The sequence below is a fragment of the Lathyrus oleraceus genome, chromosome 6 (genome assembly GCF_024323335.1).
Source record: "Lathyrus oleraceus cultivar Zhongwan6 chromosome 6, CAAS_Psat_ZW6_1.0, whole genome shotgun sequence".
NCBI lineage: Eukaryota > Viridiplantae > Streptophyta > Magnoliopsida > Fabales > Fabaceae > Lathyrus > Lathyrus oleraceus.
Window position 1 is genome coordinate 169,182,964 of NC_066584.1, and position 6,567 is coordinate 169,189,530.

The following is a 6,567-nucleotide window of genomic DNA, read 5'->3' on the forward strand; positions in this document are numbered from 1 at the left end:
TGATATTAAGGATGTTCGAGCCGGTTCATGTACCGTTAATATCAATGGAACTTGGGTGTCGATAAGGTGAAAACCTAAATCCACCAAAATGGATGACTGATATTAGGGATACAATGAGCTTTCCCATGACCTTTGTTTGGTGTGACTTGCTTGATCCTTGAGTGTGATTGTTGCATTCATGCATTCATGCATTCATCTGCACTTCATGTCATCAAACAAAAGAGAAAATTTTCAAGGAACTTAAAAGGGTTTATTTGCAAAATTTTCAGACATGGAAAGACCAAAAAGGCATACGAAGAAGTACAGCTTTAGACAGCCCGATGTAAAAGAGTTAAGGAATCTGACATCTTATGTATTAGATCCCTTGGGTTTCAAAGCTCGATATGGGAAGCTTCTGCCTCTGCTGACTACTCAGGTTGACGAAGGGCTGATGAGTACTCTGGCTCAGTTTTATGATCCGTTGTATCATTGCTTCTCATTCCCGGACTTCCAGCTGTTGCCAACCTTGGAGGAGTATTCTCATCTCATTGGGATTCCGATTCTGGATCAAGTGCCATTCAGTGGCCTAGAGAGTATTCCGACTGCTCGAGAGATTGCCAGCTTGTTGCACATAGATGAAGATTTGATTAGGGCTAATCTGACTACCAAAGGCGGAATTTAGGGTTTTCCTTCCGAGTTCCTCATTGCCCAAGCTACCTTTTATGGGAAGGCCATGAGTGAGGATGCCTTTGAGGCTTTGTTTGTGCTGCTCATCTATGGATTGGTGTTGTTTCCCAACTTCGACAAGTTCGTGGACATGAATGCTATTAGGATATTCAGATAAAACGCATATCAAAAACTTTAAACTTTCCAGGACAACCATCCACCATATTCACAGAGGAGTTCCCATGGGAGGGTAATGGATTTGCTTTCATATTCGATGCTCGGTCCTCAAAGGACACCATTCCACTCTTCATCAGCTTCTGAACCTCATACTTGAGCGGATAACAATTTTAGATATCATGTCCGGGTGCTCCCTGATGAAAAGCGCAATGGAGCTCAGGCTTGTACCACCATGGAAGTGGTTCTGGAATCTGTGGCGGGTTTCTTGGTTGGATTAGGTTCTGCATAAGACATAGGAATTAGGTCGAAAGAGACCTTCTTCCTCTCAAAGTTTTGTTGATGATGATTTTTGGTGGTATTGTTGTTGTTGTAGGTGTTTGTTCGTTGTTGCGGTTGTTGTTGTTGACGTTGTAGTCGTTGCTGAACTAGTGTTGATTGTTGATTAGAAAATACCGGGATAATGAAAGATACTTGATGATGATGTTGACGGGATGTTGGATTCCTTCTGATCCGAGGCCTCCTCTGCCTCCCACTTGAAATTGCATTCGCTTCATTGTCCTTTTTCTTGCTGAAACTGCTGCCATACCTCTTGCTCGTTGATGCCTCATCTTTCGAAAAACGTCCCTCTCGGACTCCTTCCTCAAGCCTCATCCCTATGTTTACCATCTCGGTAAAGTCACTGGGGTCACTAGCAATCATTCGTTCATAATAAAATGAACTCAAGGTCTTTAAAAAGATCTTTGTCATCTCTTTTTCCTCCAAAGGAGGAGTGATCTGGGTAGCCAATTCCCTCCATCTCTGCGCATACTCCTGAAATGTCTTCTTATCTTTCTGAGACATAGACCTCAGCTGGTCTCTATCAGGCACCATATCCATGTTGTACTTATACTTCTTGACAAAAGCCTCTCCCAGGTCATTAAAGGTACGAATGCTGGCACTATCTAATCCCATATACCAACGGAGCGCAACACCGGTCGAACTGTCTTGGAAATAATGAATCAATAGTTGATCATTGTTGGTCTGAGTAGACATGTTGCGAGCATACATCACTAGATGACTGAGCGGACAAGTATTCCCCTTATACTTTTCAAAGTCAGGCACTTTGAACTTCACCGGGATTTTGACGTTGGGCACTAAACACAACTCAACAACACTCTTTCCAAACAAATCCTTACCTCTTAGCATTTTCAATTCCTTGCACAACTCAAGAAACTGATCTTTCATTTCATCCATTTTCTCGTAGACATCGGGACCCTCAGACGACTCAGAGTGATAAATGGTGTTCTCTACACGAGGTAAGTTGTGCACAACGGGCGGTGGCACAGACATGACCAGGCTCGATACCGACATGGAAGCAAAAGTAGGCGCAAAACAAACATGTATAAAGTAAATGTGCCAACAAGGGGCTCAGAAGTAAATAAACAAAAGGAAACAAATGCCTCATATCGAGGTCTTCCAGCTAAGAAAGCGATAAAATGCGGAAAAGAGGTAAAAGTACCACACGGATGAAGATCCGAAGTAACAGCAATTAAAGGAGTAAGAAACCCAGGGACCTCCCAAGCTAATGCCATCAAAGAAAAGTGAGTCGGTACAGGTAATCGGAATGAACCTCCAGGGGGTATCCCACAAATAAAGTGGGAAAACCACGCAAACCATCTCTGCAAGAGTCTGTGAGCCCTCACAAAAACTCAACAAAAGGGTTAGTGAAACACGATAAGCATTTTTTTCATGAATAACAGTATGGTTTCAGAAACCTCAAACCCTGTAGCATACATTTCAGAAATCATGTGATTAAACATTCAAGGCATAGGTTTCACCCATTCATGCATAATTAAACCCGTGGGCAAAAACATAATGAAATTCATCCATCATACCTCATACATTCAGATGATCCAAATTAAGAGCATAAAATCATGGGAATGAGGCAAACCTGATGGGAGAGACCGGTTGAAATCAAATGGCACGGCTGGGTTTGCAAGGCAATGAAAGTGTGTGAGTCAGATTGAATTTTTCAGAGCTGCCTGGGGGTTACTCTGAGTTCTCTGTCAGGTTTCTCTCCAGGTTTTGTCAAGGGTTTTGTTTCAAGGAAACCTCAGAGTATTTTTGCTTCTCTTCCTTTTTCCCAAGTGAAGCCTTGGTATTTATAGACTGAATTTCATTGTTTTGTGGGCTCAAATGAGAGAGACCCAAGTCCAAAAATTTTTTATTATATTTTATTTATATTTATTTTTTTTACTATTATTTTTATTTATTTATTTTTTTTGTAAAAAATTATTTTATTTTATTTTTTTCATTTTTTTTTCATTTTTTGTTCCTTTTTCTTTTCTTTTTTTTTTCGTTTTTTTTTCTTTTTTTTTTTCGGATCTAATTCTGATTGACATGATGAAATGCAATATGAAATGAATGCATGAATGAGGAGGGCAAATTTTGGGGTGTTACAGCTGCCCCTATTCAATCATCAGCTAAACCGAGTAGGATGAAAGCGAACAACTTATCAAACAAACGGGGTGAGCTGTGATTGAATACCAAAGATAGACCGAAAATTTGCGCTCTGAGAACACCACAAAAACGCGGAAATACACCGTGATGTTTATTTTTCTTCCGATCCTCTGGCTTAATCTGGAGTTTCGATCCTCTGGCTGGATATTAATTTTGATCCTCGGGCTGGATACGATTTTGATCTTCTGGCTAGATCTTCTTCGATCTTCTGGCTAGATCTCCTCCGTTTCGATTCTCTGGCTGAATCTATTTCCTTTGATTCTCTGGCTGAATCTACTTCGATCTTCTGGCTAGATCTGAATTGTTGCGATTTTCGATCTTCTGGCTAGATCTTCTTTGTTTCGATTCTCTGGCTGAATCTACTTCGATCTTCTGGCTAGATCTGGATTGTTTTGATGATAAATTCCCGTCATTAGGATCCCGCATTTGAGGCATGCGCTGGTTGACCCTCTTTTGAAATCTACACCCAACCTTCATATTAGATATGCAGCTTCGAGAATATTCCACTTTTGGGCTTCGTACATATTCTTCGGGCTAGAACATGTTGTAACGACTCCTCAATTAGACTTGGGCTTGCTGGGGAAATAAAGCTTGTAGGCGACTTCACTGGGGAATCTTCAAATTGAGCCTTAGGCTGGCTTACTGGAACACGATTTTCAGGCTGAATCTTCGAAATGACCCTCAGGCTGGATCACTGGAACACGATTCTCAGGCTGAATCTTCAAAATGACCCTCAGGCTGGATCACTAGAACACGATTCTCAGGCTGAATCTTCGAAATGACCCTCAGGCTGGATCACTGGAACACGATTCTCAGGCTGAATCTTCGAAATGGACCCTCAGGCTGGATCACTGGAACACGATTCTCAGGCTGAATCTTCGAAATGACCCTCAGGCTGGATCACTGGAACACGATTCTCAGGCTGAATCTTCAAAATGAACCTCAGGCCGGATCACTGGAAAACGATTCTCAGGCTGAATCTTCAAAACGACCCTCAGGCTGGATCACTCACGCTTGATCCTCTGGCTGGATCTCATGACCTTGGTTGTAAAGTAATTCTTCAGTCTGCTTGGAAGAACCTGTTTATCAGCTTATGTGTATGCTTGATATGATATGCATGCAAATGCAAATGTTATGCATGGTGTAAAAAGAAATCTGCTTGGGGAAGCAAACTCCGGTAGGGAACAGATCGCTGTATCAATCCTTGAACGCTCTGTGGGGAATGATCCGTCTGCCGGGACTAATGACATGACCAGGATCGATACCGACATGGAAGCAAAAGTAGGCGCAAAGCCTTCCGGCACAAAGTTGGACGGCATTCCCCACGGGAATCCGGCAGGCATAGTGGGTTGAAAATGAGCGGTAGTAGCAGGCATGGTAGAGGTAGTCACCTCTGAAATAACCGTCCTCGCAGGAGGAGTTGCAGGTGTTGGAGAAGATTGACTCTAAGAAGAAAGAACTGACTCCATAATGGCAGTCAGGCGGGTGATCTCGTCCTTCAGCTCGCTGTTCTCTTGCTCTAGATGCTCCATAATTTTGAAGTGATTGGCGCGGGTGTTGTACAGATGAGTCAGCTTGGCTAAAGCACAAAAGAAACACCAATGAGACATCTAGCGAAAGAGAAACCTGCTTATGCAAATGATGCATGAAATGCAATACTTGTTCTTTTGTTTTTTTGTTTTCAAGGAACTTACTAGCTTTGTGTCTATCCATGCATCTGAGCAATACAGAATCATAGTTCCTCTTATACAACACATCACCGTTTAGGAAAAACTTAGAAGACAGTCTTATTATAGCCTTCTTATCGGTAATGGATATACCCTCAAGATACTGTTGTTTCTCCAGAAATGTCTTTATGTCATAGAACCAAGGCTTATCGTCAGGATCGGCCTCAATTGCTAGACAATGTGTCGGTTCATCTAAGTGGTCAATCTGGATGGATGGTGCCTCATTCTTCCATTTGACTTTGAACATAGATGCCAGCGTAGCTAGAGCCTCTGCTAACTGATTTTGTTCCCTAGAAATATGATGAAAAGAAATCTCATTAAAGTAAGGGATCGGTTTTCTGATATGCTCTTTGTAGGGTATCAACTTGCTATCAGCGCTGAATCACCGAATACCTCAAGGATTTTGATTCTCAAGTCGATTGCCGCCTCCAAACCATAGATACATGCTTCATATTCTGTCATATTGTTGGTGCAGTCAAAACATAATCTAGCGGTTAAGGGGGTGTGGAAACCAAGTGGAGAAGTGATAACAACATCTATACCATGACCTCGGGCATTGGAAGCACCGTCGAACACGAGCGTCCATTGCGATCCTGGTTCGGGGCCTTCCTCAGGGCTTACCTCGAAGCCTGGCATAGTAAAATATCGGATAAACATGATGTCCTCATATGGAAAGTCAAACTTTAATGATTGGTAGCCTTCAACAGGCAGGTGAGCTAGATAGTCAAACAGAATACTCCCTTTAATTGCTTTCCGGGTCACATACTGTATGTCATACTCGGTTAGCAGCATTTGCCATCGGGCAATTCTACCAGTAACAGCAGGCTTTTCAAATATATACTTTATCGGATCCATCTTGGATATCAATAAAGTAGTGTGGAAAATCATATATTGTCTCAGGCGTCGAGCAACCCAAGTAAAGGCACAACAACTCTTCTCTAAAGGTGAGTATCGGGTCTCACATTTAGTGGATTTCTTGCTGAGATTGTAGATATCATGTTCTTTCTTGCCTGTGTCGTCATGTTGACCCAAAACGCAACCCATAGATTCATCCAACACTGTCAAATACATAATGAGTGGTCTACCAGGAACCGGTGGTACCAGGATTGGTGGTTCTTGCAAGTACTTTTTTATTTTATCGAATTCCTCTTGGCAATTGTCACTCCATACAATCTATTGATTCTTTCTCAACAACTTGAAAATCGGTTCACAGGTAGCTGTCAGGTGAGATATGAATCTGGAGATGTAATTAAGCCGCCCATGGAAGTCTCAAACTTCTTTTTCTGTTCAGAGAGATGACATGTCTTGGATGGCTCAAACTTTTTCGGGATCAACCTCAATACTCTTATGACTGACTGTGAAACCCAGGAGTTTACTTGATCGGACTCCAAAAGTACATTTGGTTGGTTTCATATGCAGTTTAAACTTTCGGAGTCTGACAAACAATTTTCTCTGATTAACCAAGTGATCTTCCTCAGTTCTAGATTTGGCAATCATGTCGTCCACGTAAACCTCGATC